Source organism: Branchiostoma floridae, chromosome 17 (assembly GCF_000003815.2).
Source record: "Branchiostoma floridae strain S238N-H82 chromosome 17, Bfl_VNyyK, whole genome shotgun sequence".
Taxonomy (NCBI): domain Eukaryota; kingdom Metazoa; phylum Chordata; class Leptocardii; order Amphioxiformes; family Branchiostomatidae; genus Branchiostoma; species Branchiostoma floridae.
Window position 1 is genome coordinate 8,437,525 of NC_049995.1, and position 15,973 is coordinate 8,453,497.

The following is a 15,973-nucleotide window of genomic DNA, read 5'->3' on the forward strand; positions in this document are numbered from 1 at the left end:
CCCAAACTTACGTCACTTCTTCCCGAGCATTAGAGCTTATCTAAAGCCCCAAAATTGTGTCCATAGCTTGTTCAGAACACGGAATAAAGAAACCAGAAGTTCCACTGCAGTACTAGGGGGAGCCGCTAGGGGGCCCAAAATCTACTCATTTACAGCTTTTGTAACAACCTACTAACACACCAAGTATGTAACCAATCCACCCAGCTGTTCTTGAGTTATCTTGTTGACAGACACACAGACAGACACACACACACAAACGCAGGGTAAAACATAACCTCGATGGCATTTCATGAAGGTAATAATGCACACAGAAAATCAGCTCATCATAGAGTCTGCTAAAAAAGGCTAGATATAAGTTATAACCAACTGCCAACATGTACCTGCAAAGGTATTTGAGTAGTTACAGCGGTTAACCAATCTAGATTCAAATTTAAATTCAGGTAACATTCTTTACTCAACACATCACTCTAAACTCTTTGACACACAACTAATGTGCAGTGAATCCATGCACCATAATGGATTGCCGAATCAAAATTTATGAACCAGGAACCCAAATGGTAGGGAGCAATCAATCATCACAGCTGACTACTCTGTAACCCAAGGCCTTCCCTACATATCCTGGTATGTGTGTACTGTATGCGTGGGAGTATCATTCTTTGCCACATTGGAAATAGAAGTCACAGCAAAGACTATATTTTTAAGTCAAGAAAAAGGAAACAATTCTAGCCTTCTGGTAAAAAAAGTCGGACCATAGGAATACTTGTTAGTTGTGAAATGATCACAGTTGGGTTCTCTGTTACATGGGAGATAGAAGCAGCAGCAAATGCAGTAGCTACTAGTAGCAGATTTTGAAAATTTCAAATTCTCATTCTAGCATCCTGGTAAAAAAAAAGTCCATAGGAATACTGTAACAGTGTAAGTTGTCGAATATTCACATACTCATCACATTGCAAATATGTCTTCTTTCTTACATTGGAATTACCAAGTTGTTGATTGAGTTGAAAATTCAAAGCAATTTGCAAATCCTCTCTTCCCTTCTTAACCCAAAGAAGAAGCAATTTTAAGTCATTGCAAACCTACAACAAATTACAGTATGAAACTATGATTGGAAGAGACAGTTTACAGGGGAGAAAGGAGACATAAGCCCCTCATAAAACATCTGCTAGACTTTATTGCACTGTCGTGGGATTCTGTACTGGAAGGCAATCATTGATGGTATCTGAAACATGCATGCACTGATGTATACTAGTAACTTTGATCTTTTATATTGTCGATACTTCGGAAAATACACTTTTAGAATGCTTTGTTAGATGTAAGTGTTCGTGTAGCTTTATAGACCTGTAGTTATGTATTACTAGATGCATTGCTTTGTACCTTGTAAGTTGTACAATTGTTGCACAATAAAGTTGTAAATTCATTCTTTTTAGGTTGGGAACTTAATTACGCCATAAGGTGAAGGGAGATTCATGATTAGATCAATACAGTAATAATTTATTGAAAACACATATTGGCAGTATCATAAATTCATATTGGCAAATTAACTGTTAAAACCAGTGAAAATGAAAGACCTTTCAAGCATTTCAAGACTTAAAGTTAAACTACCTGCCAAGAAAGTTTGGAAGAAAACTGTTGTGATGTTACCTCTACCCAAGGCTTACCCTGCTGACCTCTCTAATCAGTGATCTTTGGACACACAAACTTCAAAGAAAAATACAGTAATTACAGTGGACAAGACTTGTCTGATCTTGCACAATACACATAAACTTTAATAGAGATAAAATGGATGAGAGGGTTTTCATCAATAAATGCCAGAAAGCATTTGAAAAGACTGGCAGCCAACAGGCCACAATGGTTCTAGCCTCATCAAAGCTTTTTCAAAAATCATTATCATGCAATTAGAGGATGTATTCAAAGGAAAAAGATAACAGAAAGGGTGTGAAAAGCTAAATTAGGAACCCTTTTGTCTGGCTAGGGAGCTTATTCCGCATGAGGTAAGCAGTCTTCCATAGAAAGAATGAACAGAAACAAGACCAATCGATAGACATATCTGTCCTTATTATACTTGGCTCCAGCCAAATGTGCGGTGCCAGATATTGTTCATGATAAGAGTGCTGAGTCATAACAGCTTGGAGAAAACCCTTGCCATAGATAACGTACCAAGCCTTTTAATTTTTTTTTTTTTTTAAATTAAAAGGCTTGTTTAAAAAGATCTTGTAGAACTAGAACTTAGTAGAACTTTTAGAAGTATTTATATGAAGTGCCCTTACCTTGTCATAAAAAAAAACACATGGTGAGGTTGCCGATAAAGAAAGTTGATAATCTGTAAGGTTATAAGATTGGGTTCATTTAAAAAATTGATAAGCTGATAAGATTATTCAGTGATATTTGTGCTGCGAAGGATAACAGAACCTACCGAGGCCAACAAACATTTTTTCTGTCCTTCCATAAAAAGGTTAACTTCCAAAATGTAGCTGTATTTTTAGTTTATCTATAAAGCTGGTACAACTTATACCACCCTTTAGCATGACACACCAGATTCGCAGGCAGACGGTATGGCTGCAGTTGGTTATAGTATACTAAATACTGAACAACCTGTCATTCCTATACCTTTACACATCCAGCTATGAGCATTGTTTCAAACTATCCAACAACCTGGAGGTCAAGGACTAGGTAGATACCATTATGTAAGATGCTTCAATGGTACTTGGTGGGTAGGAGTTCCACTCTTCCAGTCACTAATGTATTTTAGCACTGCATATATTTGTCATGACGGATGAACCACCCAAGCAAGAACTGTAGTTCTAAATTGGCAGAGAAATATTCCTCCTGACAACTTTATTAGAAGCCTTCTAAGATAAAGGTAGGCACAGGCGACATCTATACATTATGTAACAAGCGTTCCAAAGCCACTGCTACAAATCAATAGCAGAAACCTACAGGGTATGAGTGTGTGGAATAATATATATCTACTGATATATGTGGCAATGGCCCAAGTATCAATATGACCGAAGGTGAAGGTCCAAAGTGGTCAATGTAACAGACAAAACCGTGCCAAAATCTCAGTATTCTTAAGCTTGCTATGTCTAACTGTTTATCAAAACTGTTTCCCTATATATTACATATCTCTTTTTCTTATGAATCATACAAAATCCTATACTATACTCATGGACATAGCTCATAATATCAGCACAGATTTACAAACTTCTGAGACTGAAAGCTATCAAAATCATGGGACCCTATGATTATCATTAATGTTGGCCACTACAAATAGCAATGTTGAAGTGATGCACCAAAATAACACACTTGATGCTAACAGTTCAAATTACTAACTATAAGGCACTTAGTTGTAATCTTAGTGATCTTTAGAACTTCTCACACGGTTTACCCAAAAGAGACGTACAAAGCCGAAATACATTATTAATTCCACGGAGCAGACAACCATGCATCATAAACATATTGACATTTACTCAGCAGTTGGATTATCGATCTCAATCTCTCCCTATGTATAACATATATCTTTTTGGTCAGAACTGACAGATAAGGGATTGGAGCAGGTTTCGGCTGTCAACTGTTCAAAACTGTTGGGCAGTAGCAAAATATTCTGGTGTTTCTGGCTCAAAAGCACTCCAGATTTGACTCAGGCATAATTTGTGTTAATCAGATGTTTTCAGATCCCCGATTCTAGGTTTCTGGAAATCGTCCTAATTTTCAGCACAAGTCATAAAATTACATTTTAACACTGCAAGCCAGCTGCACAAACTAATGATATTCATGGAAACCCAAATCTCTAACTGAATTGGTGAATAGTATATCTCTTTGTGCTAATTACTCATCATGTCCTAGAAAAGTTAAGATAGCTATAAAGGTAGTTAACACTATCTTTGGTGCTGTCAGCATTCCTTTTTTTCTTCTTCAACCCTTAACTGGAATCCTTAAGGATTCTAAAATATCTTACAACTAAAGTTTGGATCATTGTAGCATGAATCATATAGGAATTTCATACAAGAGGAAGTTGTATTGTATGCATTATACCCAGTATATTTTTAGCTATATTGGTGGAGCTAAGATTTATCATCTGTAAGATAACACAGAAGGCTAGACTGTGTTTGCTTATACTAAATTATCAACACCCTGGCCTGGACTTCATCCATAACACAATGGCTAGTGCTAATGGTTCCACCCACAAATCAAGGACTTAGGACAACCAAGCTGTCAAAATGTAGGTCAGGAGGGGTAAAAGAGTTCATAGGACTAGTCCATTCAAACGTTTAACAAGCTCTGACCACCAAACTTTCTGTCTTGTCCTTAAAATGAAAGGATCGGGGGTTTGTAAACCAAACAAGAGTAGTAGTAAGAATCTCAAGCCATCTAGTTCACAGAGCATCATACTGGGAAATTATGTATCTTAAACGATTTACCAAAAAAAATAGGGTACAAATTTGACTGCACGGAGCAGTATTTTTAGTAGTTTTATTAAATGTTCATGACTGACCCCATGGTCAACCTTACATGACAGGTTGGTGTGAAAAGGACTCTCTAATCACCCTAATTACTAAATATGGAGTTAATTAGAGAGATCATGTTGATAGAGGGTCCCATGAGGTGTTACCCATTAACAGCTAATGCTGTTAGCAGGCAAATACAAATTCCAGACATCCTTCTAGTTAGGGTTAGCCTGGTATCCAGCCGTATTATAGCTCCTAAGTCTCTTCTGTCCTCTCCGCAAAAACATATTTGCGGAGAAGACAGAAGAGACTCGGGAGCTATGATACGGCTGGATACCAGGCTAACCTAGGGGTGGAACATGAGAAAAAGTAAAAATGATACAAAGGTTAAAACATACATTAGGTAGTGGAAGTATTCTTGAAAAATCTAATTCAACATTTTTTTCTCAATCGTTCTTTAATGAATCAATCAATCATTCATGTATAATAGTATCTACCAGCTTACTTACTCAACACAAGTCTTTCATTACCATCAAGAGTTCCTAAACAATCCGACCTGACAGAACAAGACTAATGGAGTCAATTTCCCCCCCAGAACAACCTCCCACTTTCACTAATAGAACCAACATTTCCTCCAATGTCCGCAACTGTTCTGCTTGCCCAAATTGATTTCCAATGAGTCACAACAATCAGTTCTAAAGCTGGTCCCACAGTTGTCCTCCAACTAACTTCGGGGCTCTTTTCAAAATGTTTGTTGCAGTCTAGAGATATCAATTCTTCTACCATTTGATTTTGTTGCTGCCTATCAAAATTTTGTTTTGTGTACAGATAAACTTAAACGTATTAGTGACCACCTCTGTATGAGGACCATACACTAATGAAAGAAAGCCACACAACCCCCTATATGTTGGTACATAAAAGTACATTGTTGCTAGCACAATGACAGAACCATAATTACCATTATGCATAATTTCCAAAGTCATTTCAGCCATTGACCTTTGTGGTAACAATCCCTAGTGTGTCTAGCACTCGTCAGGAAACAAATAGCACAGTACAATGAAGTCCATTGTCATTGGGGCAAGACATTTGTCACAATGGAAAAAGATACAGGTTCTCAAGTTCTCTTTTTAATGAAAACGTGTGATAACTATGGGTAATACCAAAAGGCTATATCATTTAAAGTTATTCATTCTTCTGTAACTGTAACTTTACATGATGTAGGTGGTAAATAACATTTGGTATCCACCTTCAATAGAATTCGAAACCTCTATAATTGTAATGACACCAGTCAATGAAAACAAGAAGGGGGATAGTGTAGGTGCAAGACATGTTCTTCGTTCATGCCATAGGATACTTCTGGTGTCTAGTGTCACATGGGGTAGAGAGTTTCAAAACCAGCACCATTGAATACTCCATTTTTCTCCCTGATGCAAAATCAAGTCCAGATGAAAGATTTCACCCTTAGCAGTAAGTAACACTGACACCTCCCACCCTTGGGTTTACACTGAAATGTGCACCACAAGAAAAACTGTAAATACAGGGTACGAGATACAACCTTGACCTTCTCTCAGCACAAAGTTCCACACATTCACCATAATTACTGCCTGTTGACAAAGATGGGTGATGTGTGAACAACACTGGGACAGGGATAGAATGCCCTGTTCCATTCCAGGGGGTACATGAAGCTTTTGAACTTTAGAGTCATGTCATGTTCACATAAACAAGACCTCCTAGATCTAAATTACACACATTAATTTCCCATCAAACTTAAAAGCAACCCCTACTGATATGAAAAGGAAAACGGCTTTAGGTATATACTTATTGCAAAGCAGTTTCCTGACAAATATGAATAATAATCATTGATTTGCAAATACATCCCTAAAGTAAAGGTACAGTGGTGTTTAGAGATGGTACCTATGAGGCAATACTAAGATACTTAGAAAGTAAGAAAGTAAAATACTAAGATATACAGCTATTTCTGTTGGCTTTGATTTCTTCATTGGACGGAGTGGAAGATGTATTTACATACTTCCTAATTCCTAATTAGACTTCCTAATTTGATATATCATATGATATAGTCAATGTTCAATTTATGGATTTCTTGATTTTAATAGTAGAATTGTTTTCCATTGCTGTATACATTGTCAATGGTACAAAGAACTTGATACAATGCCAACTGCTTGACATTTGAAGTACCAGTGATCCTAGGATGAAATTCCCATCATATGTATGTAATGCTGACAGATGTACATATCTGTATAGTAAAACCTTTAAAGCACAGTTGGTACCAAGGACAATAAGTTTATACAGTAATTGTATGAGCAGACACATACTGTGACATAGACATAGGCACGACACATGACATAATGTCTGACACACACATGCAACTAACAGTCACATCAGAATGGACAGTTCAAGCTGAATGTCTTTTTTATAGTTATACTGATTTCAACCAATGTGAAATACACACCTTATAGTTTCAACACATCAGCAGTACAATTCATTTTGTCGTTTGGATTTACAAATCTTTCAAAGTCTCTAAACTATGTCCAAGCAGATGTTGGGGTAGAAAATCATAATGTTTTCAGACTGCCCAGGCTTCTCTGACAGTTTAGTATTCCGTATTCCGTATTAGTATTACCCTTGATAATTTTCTATTCAAACAGCTGTATCTGTTGCCATATCTGTTTAATAAGTATAACTGCTCTTCAGTATATAACACACCACCTTCTGTATCTGTATCTGTGTAATAAGCTATACGCCCTTTGGCGTAACACACTATCTTCTGTATCTGTAGCTGTGTCTGTATGCCCGGTATAACAGCCCTTCAGCGTAACACACCTGCTTCAGTATCTCTATCTTATCTATATTATAGTGAGTATAACTGCCTTCTGGCATATTACAGCAGCTTTTCATACAATCGACCTACTTTTGGATTATTTTTACAAAGCTTCTGCATAGGAATAAAAAAACTCCCCAGGCCCCAATTAAAATATGTCTGACAATACCTTTTTATGGAACAGCGCTATATTGATTGACATGTCCCAAGGCACCTGTCCTAGCAGCTAATAAACGTTCCTCGGACATGGGCCATATAGAGCCCAAATAGATTTTCAATATGTCAACCATACTGTGAAAGGCATTACCTGTGAATTTGATCCTACATGTACATAACGCACATCCCCCCCTACATACAACACAAACACCCTTACCCAAGAAAAAAGGTGGCTATAAAATTAACATACAGTTATTCTTGTCAACAGTGACCAAAAAGGGACTTTAATGTTTTTTTTAAATGTTTGTAATTGTCACAGTAGATAGCTGCCAGACATTTGAATCAATGAATACCCACAAAAAGTGACCACATTGACCAGGTGGTCCTCATATAGAGGTCAATAGTACAAGTTTGACAGTACAAAGTTTAAAAGTTTGTATTCCACATAACTGAAAGCAATAACAGTAAAACTGGGTCAATTTTCAATTGGTAAGAGTTCAAGTATTCTTAAAAAAAACCATATGCTGTACAGAACTGTAGCACTTACAGTACACACTTATTATAACAGTTAGTTATTTACATGTAGTATGCATTTGTTAATGAAATCACAGTCATTTGCCTAAAATACAGTGCCATGCCAGGTAAAAGATTGGCTAAATTTAAATCACAAAAGGCTGACCCCTCAGGTAACAATAGCGCTGACCTGACACAGGTGTGTGAGTCATACACAGGTGAAAACCAGGTGACGTCTAGTCATGTCAGGTAATTACACACCTGTTTTAATATTTACATAACAATATCTTGATTTTATATCTTAGTTTTAGTTTTAGTGGCAAAAGAAGGACCAAAATACTCCCTTAGGTTGCTACATTGTATCTTTTGCTATCCAAAACCTTTTCTGAAAACATTAGGTTGCGGGGAAACTATTAAGAACTCTAATATATAAACATATCTGTATATGTCCCTGATAAACTATACAATTAAGTCTGAGACTTTGTCCCAGGGCACCCAAGCCAAACATACAATAACAGAACTAACTTCAATCACCTGTTGGCAATGAGTAAATACCCAATACGTTGAGCCCTCTAACGCTTTCTCTGTAGCAAGATCCAACTTGTTTTTTAATTGTCACTATGTCAGTTTCATTAATGTTGTAAACTTCATGTGATTAAACATGCTTCCACCACCCCATACTGTAGTATAGTGTCTGACACAACCCTGCTGTGAACTTGACTTTAATGTTGGCCTCTTGGCATTTAATGATTTTGTAATCAAGCCAACTCGGTATGATACTCTTATATTGACCTCTGACCCCGTGACCCCACTATCTAACTGCCATGGAATTCTGGGCCTTTGGCCAAACAACGAGACAGAACAAAAGGTGTGGATGGGTGGCATGCCTAGAGGGTAAAAACCTCACGATCAAACCCCATATCGATGGTACATAAATGCATATACTTTCACAGACATTGGTAGACAAACTGATATCTAAAAACACATTTGTCACTTGTTGCTACACCCAGATCTATAAAACCAACAATAAAATAATGGCAATATTGAAATGGTGCTGTAGTAAAGCCCTGACTGTACATACAAAAACATATCGTGACCATTTCTCTTACCCAATGATTTGTCACTTTACAATAAGACTATGACAACACGCTATCTTGTGACGGTCTCGTGTCTTCTTTATTATGACGTAGAAATCAAATTTACGTCAATTACAAAAAGCCTAGATGACAATTATCCTACTCCGTACACTGTAGGAGAATTGTCAGAGGCTTTTTGTAATTGACGTAAATAACACGCAAGGGTTTGTGCAAGATTTTGGGCAACTATGGAAAAAAAAATGAAGTATGCTACTGACTGTTCCATTATGCAAGAGGGGAAGTGCTTTTAGATTGCAATATCATATTTTTACTGATTATGATATTTTCTACTTAATACTAACTCTTTCTTTGGCTGTTCTAAATTTTCCTCTTGCAAAATTCCATCCCAACATCTGCTTGGAGGTTGGTAGAGGACCTTTGCAAAAATCAGTGGGACCATGGTCCAGAAAAATTATAATTTCCACCCAACATCTGCTTGGAGATTAGTATATCTCTATCTAAGTAATACTGTAAATGCCCTTTATGTTGGCAATGATTTAATTTTGCAGTTAGGAGAAAATTGATTTTTTACATTGGCCTTAAATCTGCACTTTAAACAAAGGGCAGGCTGACAAAAGACAGAATACGCATTTTCACAGCAGGTTTTAGTTTAGTCAAGATAAGAGGTTACTGTGAAAACTGTTGAAATCACCACAAAAATTTAAAGAGTTACAGTATATGGTCCGTTAGCACACTATACACCATGCCACCCTAACAACACTTCCTCACACACAAGCCCGCCTTCATCTATTATACATGCTTGGCTTTATTGATAAATGTTTAATGATTCTATACTAAAAGGGAACTGTGTGTACGTGTGTAAATACACGCCTTTCCTTTTCACTCAAATCACATTCTTAGAAGGATTCTTCTGAATTTCTTTTCAGAAAATGAAACTAACCAGATGAAATGAACAGATGTATACAATCTTTATATGTAGATGTAATTTATAGTCATAGATTACTGTGTATCTGATTGACCCTCCCATTTTCACCTGCTACATTTGGGAAAAGGATAACCTGGATTCATAACTGTCCCCATTTTATCAGAGTCACTTAAAATACCACGTGAGGACTGTTTACAAAGAAATACTATTAGCCTCGTCTTTATAACGAAATAGACATTTTGTATGAAAATTGAAAAGCAATTCAATTATGACTAAAGGTCTGCCGTCTGCTTAGCTACTAGATGACTAAGCTGGAATCCATTTTGTGCCTTATTTGATACAAATACAAGGCCTGGTTGTCTGGGTATACATGGTGAAGTAATATCCTATTTCTTCAGCAAGACCAATCTGAAGTCCCACTCTATTAGTATTATAATCAAGAAATATGCACTATCACAGCATCAGCAGAAAAATAAGAGCTCCAGGCATCTACTGTAAAAGATGAGTCTTGACTTTCAATTCAAACTCAAAGTAAAAATGTGATCATCTTATTACAACTCTTCATAACAACACACTATGATTAAACTTTATAAAGGAAAATAGATTATCCAAAAGCAAATAGACATCCACATACAAGCATAAAGCTAGCCTCTCAATCATAAAAAGAGAAATGAAAATGGTTAACCTATTCCTACAAACTTTATACTAATGTATAACACTAATAAGAGATAATTAGATACTGCAACCATCAAGTATAAAATGGGATAACAGTGGTAAAGGCAGAATCGTGACAGATCCCATGTCTGTTACACCCCCTCCCCTCAAATATTTACACTGATACGTGCATCACACACATCCCCCCAGTGGCTCAGCAAACAAGTCCCACACAACTAAATGGTTCACAGGCAAACAGTGTATTTAGATGCCCTGATTTACCCACACTAAGGAAACACAATTGAAACAGACCAGTAACACAATGCTTTCCATAGTGATACACTTCTCTGTTAGCAACTTGCGTACATCTGTCCAACTGCCATTAGATGAAGAAATTCAAGAAGACTGTCTTCAAATTAAAAAAGTGTCAGATAATCCGACCTTGACTTGTGACTTTGAAACAGCTGGCCATAAAGAAACCTCTACACTATCTATTTATCTATTGGTTTAGCTGCTCTTCAGTATAGGAAATCTATTTGTAATTTTGTTCGTATTTGGTAACTTGCAGAGGGTGAAAAAAGAGTCCACAGTCCAAGTATGTTAGTACTAGTTCTCTCTAGAGGCATCATATTATTCCATACGATCATACGATCCTTAAATTTATGGTATGAAAGGTGCACATAACAAGCAGAAAGACTATAAAGTCAGAGGCAATTATAACTAATTGGGGATCACATATCAGAAATGAAATGTAAATGCAGAGAAGGACAATACATTATCTACTTGTACTACATGTATGACAGTTTGCATATGCAGGTTAGTTAGTACTTAATAAAGGGAGGTAAAATTGTAGTTGTGATTTCTGATGTCTACCTGTAATATGTAGAGTTTTCTGAAATCTTATTCTGTGGCTGAAAAGTACTATTGCAGGTAATATTTGGGGAACGGGTTTTCTGCGCGTGAAGAATTTGCGCGTGCGCGTGAAAAATCTGCGCGTGAAAAAATAAAGTTCCTGAAATATGTCCAAAAATGTGCAGCAAGGAATTCTAAGGCATAAAAATGTGAACCTATGATATAATTTCCCATCTGTTACCTGAATTTTTGGTTTGAAAAAAACTGATTTTTAGATCCCTTGGGAATAGGTTAATTTGCATATTTTGAACATTTCAAAATCAAGTAAATTGGACAGAAATACATGGAAAGATTACACATATGATGTTTTATATTGTAAAATGTAACAATTTGAGGCTTTTCTCCATTCTAGAAGCTTAATTTTATCTTTTTTGAAGCAGATTGTTTCACGCGCAAATTTAGAACTTTTTTGCGTGTGAAAAGTTAACATTTAAAAATCACTTGAAAAGCACTCAGATCGAGATTTTGTACTCTAGAATGCAACAATATGATACTTGATTCCATTTTGTGCCATCTTGTTTGAGCTTTTATGTATAAAACTGCAAAAACTTTTTGAATCCCTTGGGAATCAGCTAATTTGCATATTTTCACGCGCAGATTTTTCACGCGCAAGTTTTCACGCGCAAATTTTTCACGCGCACAAAACCCCAACCCTAATATTTGTCTGGTTCTGATACTTTTGAATGCTACTTGCGCCACTTTTTCTGTGCAGAAAAAAATATTTGGAACCCTGCCCATATACAATATCTAGGAACTTTGGCATCAACTATATATGAGTGGGTGGGGAGGATTTAATCTGTTGTCTAAACAAAGCAGGAACAGCGGCACTTATTGATGTATACAGGACAGCGAAGAATGGTATTATTTTTATGCAGGGGTCGTATGAGTATTGTAATATTAAATATACACATAGTATTGTACACTATTGTATCAGATATTGAACGTTTCATCCATCAATTTCCAATGGTTGGCAATGATGAGAGAAATCTAACAGATGACAAGTGGAAAAATGTCAACAAATACTTCTTTACTACTTAGCAGTACTTGTTTTAGTACAGTGGATTCCAATTATTCGTATTACGCCTTTTTGGATAATTCGGGTAATTGGATAGAATTACGAAATCCCAAAACATTTGCCATTCATTCTATTGTTTAGAACATCGCAGAATTGGATAACCCACGGTCTCAAACTTCGGGTTTTTGGATAGAATTACGTCAGGTCACACAAATTAAAAATGGGAAAATATGCCCTAAAACTCACAAAATGAGTCCAAAGGTAACTAGTAAATGTATGTATAAAAGTGTAAAGCCATGTAAAGGACCGTAAGAAAGTTACATTCCACAGAAAATCTAGCCGATAGCGCTGTGCTAGCGTGCGAACATTTGGAGTTAGGCGCCATTTTGTTAGGTTGCCGCAAGGTATGATGGGCGAACGTCATGGGAACGTCAACACGCTTTTGAGTTCATATTTCCCCTTCAGACAACGTCTAAACTTGGTTTACCCTACAAAAATGTGTTTTTTCATATCCACTGTCTCATTAATTGAGCTGATTTCGGCTGCGCTGCGTAGATTTACAACAACGCACGTAATGCAACAGGGGTGTGATTTCGCAATGACCTATCTTGCGCATTGCATGGCGGGATATCTCAACCCACGCGCCGCCATTTTAAATGTTTTGAACGTGAATTTTTTCCGTCTTCCACCGCGAAAGACGGAAATTTCAGAGTAATTTGTGGACACAAGTTGTAGACAAGAAGGTGAAGAGTTTATCACTCTCCAATACCGTTGTTTTAACTTAAAATTATGAAAGTAACGTCATATTCTCCGGCATACGAGCGGAGCCATGTTCGTCTTTGTTTTGGTATGCCGCCAAATTGCCGACGCACGGCTGTGCGAGTCAAGCATACTTTTCCACATGTGCATTTAGCCACTGATTTGAACTCTTTATTAGATCAAGCATCTCACAGAAATCGCACAGTATCGGAACATATGATTAAAGTTTGTAAACGGAGTTCCGTATCGTTAGAGTGGTAACCTCTATGAGCGTCTGTGTGTTATGTTTGCGTATAATTTGGTTTTCAAAACTACACCCCTCCCCAACCAATGCCGCTAAAGCTGGTCATATAGCCAACTTCGGACTCTAGAATAGGTCGGATAATTGGATAAAATACCCAGACAAATAGGCGATACAATAAAGCGGATTCCACTGTATTACTAATTTTACATTAATGGTAGATCAGCTACTACTTCTTGTAGTAGCATCTGTGAAAACTTGATTATGTTGAAGCTTTGTGTAAATACAGTAGGAGAAGACAGCAATACCCAGAGTACATAGTTTGTTTACTTTATCTGATATGAACCACTTTAGATGCTATTCTTGGCTGTCAGAGTCTAGTATGTGTCATCGGAAAAGGTGAGGGTTGCACAGACCATTATCATAGTAGTTATGATCCTTTGTAATTATATCAATTTATAGGACAAATGGGTACTGATAAGATAGACCCACTCTTTTCAGTTACGTGTACATTTCCTATATTATTATTAGTAATTATTACTGATAGTCTGATACATTGACCTTAATCAGATATAGCACAGGAGCGTTGTCAAAATCATTGAAGCTTTAGAGTGCATCAATCATCATCACACAAATCAATCTCAATCTCTATATGTCAGACAGTAGCTTTTATGTCATATAAGGAATGACACACAGAGTCTGTGTTGTTTTTGGTTAGTCTGTCACAGCCATATATTAGTAATTTATTAAACTAATTGCAGTTATTGTCCTAATAATGACACCTTTTTCCCTATCACTTCTCCAGTATGTTTATTACCTGTCCAAGGACATATTGGATAAGCTGTGAGTATATACTATATGAGTACGTAGTATCTTTCAAAATGACCGTAACTAAAGATGAGAGCTTTATATTTGTTTGGTCATACAGAATGATAGTGGGAGGGTCTTGGGCACACAACAAGGAAACTTTTTGTTGTAATTCGACTACTGGTAAAGCATATTATTGTCTGTGTATACAGGCTTATCCAAAATAGATATTCTCTACTGCTAAACAAATGTGTACAGATGGCACACAGTTTATTTTTACCACAAAAGGGGATAGTAGGAGTGGCCTGGGAGCACTAAGAAATTCATCCAACAACTACTGTGACCTAGCTATTGTTAGGAAAGTAAAATTTCAATCCAATAGCAGAAGTTTCACAGATTTGTTCATGGATGAACTAAATGGTTGTTCAGATGAACATAACTATATATAGGGGTATTGGACGTTGGGTAGAATCGGTTACGGAGGCCGAAAAACGTTGAAAATGCACCAAGTTCACAGCATCCAATCGGCTAAATAACAACATAAGAATGCCAAAAAAATTAGTCTAGTAGTTGAAGGAAGTGTTCATCTCATAATCTGTCCAAGTTTTATTGAAATACCTTCAATTTTAAGCGAGAAATAGCCAGCGGGAGCTCGCGAGTTTCGCCGTCGGGGCCGCCCGCCCTCCCCAGCCGCGTACAAATTTGCCGAGGGTCGGTGACGTATCAGAGCCCGTCCGCGCGTAGCACGTGCTCTATGTAGAAAAAACTAGCCATTTATTTGTTGCCAAGAATGCCAGCTTTAAAACGCCGTCTTCTTTTTCATTGTACGACATCGGGATCGAAAAATATTCACATTTGAAACTTTAAAATCGTGATTTCTCCGTAACATGCCTCTTGTAAAATTTTTAAAAGGTTAGATTTATTGAAAATTCAGAAGATTTCATTTCATTTGGTACCAGATTCGCATATGTAGGAGCACGTGCTACGCGCGGAATATGGGGTTACTTTCGAGACAATTTCGCCTGAGGCGATTCTGGAGGCGAGTGGTAAACAACATGGCGGCCGCGAGCACTTCCGTGTTGAACGCTGCCGTTTCGTCTCAAAATTATCGCCATCCGACGTCGAAAACTTCGTTACAACCGGCTCAAAACCAGGTAGGATATCTTTTATGAGTCTTTTGCTAGTTTTTGAGTGGTTTCGATATGCTATTATGCCCGATATTGCCGATAACGTATATATAAACACAAACTTTGACAAAGCACATGTTCCATGCCGAGCATAGGCAAGTCTGAACTAGATCGTATTTTGTTTACCTGCTTTGTCGTGGCATTTTCTCCATTATTATTTTGTGAAAGACTGAGTGGATTATTTCTGTACTGTTGTAAGTTTTTTTTTTGCTGCTGTTTAGTATTTTGGAGGTCGTTCAACTCCGGTTCTGCTTCGAGTCTGTGGCATCGACAATGCATTGTGTGTGGAGGGAGGGGGGCGCTGGGCGACGATATGATTTTTTTTGCCAGGACTAATCATGAAATATCATGCTATGGTGTTATTTGCCTATTCTGTCCCAAGTTCCCAACATTTTTATATGTTCATGAAGCATGACAAAACAT

General features: G+C 37.1%; 1 protein-coding gene and 1 long non-coding RNA gene across 11 annotated transcripts in view; one reads left to right on the top strand and one right to left on the bottom strand.

Moving 5' to 3' along the window:
• Window positions 1-15,973, bottom strand: part of LOC118404799 (kinesin-like protein KIF13A) — an 86,754-nt gene that overhangs the window by 67,566 nt on the left and 3,215 nt on the right. The gene's annotated exons all lie outside the window — the stretch shown is intronic.
• LOC118404801 overlaps window positions 14,806-15,973 on the top strand; it is a 2,778-nt gene continuing 1,610 nt past the window's right edge. The window contains exon 1 of the long non-coding RNA XR_004829810.1: window positions 14,806-15,517. This is a non-coding gene — a long non-coding RNA (uncharacterized LOC118404801). The remainder of the gene's footprint in view (window positions 15,518-15,973) is intronic.